This window comes from Mus musculus, chromosome 8 (assembly GCF_000001635.26).
Source record: "Mus musculus strain C57BL/6J chromosome 8, GRCm38.p6 C57BL/6J".
Lineage (NCBI taxonomy): Eukaryota > Metazoa > Chordata > Mammalia > Rodentia > Muridae > Mus > Mus musculus.
In genome coordinates this window covers 55,515,713-55,517,197 of record NC_000074.6, presented here as the reverse complement: position 1 = coordinate 55,517,197, position 1,485 = coordinate 55,515,713, and positions in this window count along the sequence as shown.

Sequence of the window (1,485 nt, the reverse complement as noted above, 5' to 3'; positions counted from 1 at the left end):
ATTGACATGGGACAAAAGTTAAGGTGTGGAAAACTCTGTAAAGAAGTCCAGTGAGAATGCCAATATTAGCTGCTGGAAAGTCTGCCCAGAGCCCTAAACCCAGGGTGTACCATGTGGCAGTCCCTGGAGGGAAGCGCCTGTGTGTCCAGTCAATCCAAGTCTCAGGAGTTGAAGGTTTTCTGGTGGTGGAAATCATCTGGGGTTCACCTTTTATAGAAGAACTTTCTGTAGTCCTTCAGGGCCTTACCAATGAGAGGAGCAGGTCTTTTAGCAGGGCCCTTTTTGGTGCCTCCTTCTCCAAGGAGAAGGCAGGAAGCCCTCTGGGCTGGAGGATGGGCAGGAGCCTCAGGAAGACTGTGCGGATTTTGGGCAGAGGCAGCCCCAGTGGGTCCTGGCTGTCCTTGTTGGCTGGGGCTCTTGAGCTCGGTGATGAAGGAGACCATCATCGTCTGTCTGGGTTGAGGCCTCTTGGCTCTTGTGCTTTGGAGGAGGCCAATGACGGTTTGCAGGCTCTCCTCTTGGGACCCTTAAGCTGCAGGGCTCTGGGGGCCTCAGGCTGGCTGTAGGATTCCTTGCACCTGCGGCCCTGGGGCCAGGACTTCTCTTCTGGCTGCCCAAGCCCAACTTTGTCCTTGCCAGCCTGGCAGTGAGCACCATCTCTGTTTCCAGTGCTCTTCTGCTGGGGTCCTGCTGCAGGCCTACAACCTGAAAACAATTGGGTTCTGTGCTGCTTCCTGAGCTCCCACCCCCAAGCTGAGGCTTCATGATCCTGCTGAGAGGAAAATGTCTCCTGGGCAAGATCCCATTCGAACCAGACTTGGCCACTGGAGGGAGTCTCTGGAATGCTGCTGGCAGCAATGGGACTCAGATCCATGGAGCTTCCAGACTCATCTCGAGGCACCTTTGCATGAGGACTCTGGGCCTCGGCTGGACAAGGCTGTTCCCACCTCTGCCTCTTGCCCCATGGACACTCCGAAGAGGAAGGAGAGCAGCACTCCCCATTGAGGCAAGCCCAGGAGGAACCAGCTCCAGGGGCTTCCTCCTGCTCCCAGTTGCCTGATGGCTGGCACTTGCTGTGCCCACCAAAAACAAGCCCAGTGGGCTCCTGTGGCCCAGCCCCTGGCTTTCTGGACAGGGGCTTGGCTCCTTCAGGCTAGCCAAGTTTCTGGACATCTTGCTGCAGCTCAGGGCTCCAGTTTTCTCCTGGATGCAGGCTTCAAATGTGAGGTGCTCTACGGTTGGACCTTTGGTGTGATTTTCGGCTCTGGCTTAGGCAAGAGCTGCTGCCTGGGCAACAGCTGCAAAGCCCAAGGAAAACCTCTCTCCCATGTCCGCGGACCTCCTGGGATGCTTGCTCCTGGGGCTTCTCTTCTGGGGAGGTGCTCAGGCCCTCCGTTGTGAGGCCCTTCTCCAAGCCAAAGTCCTGCCGGGCCTGCTCAGGCTGGGGTCCAAGCAGGAACCCAGTGGACCACTGGGCCACTAAGT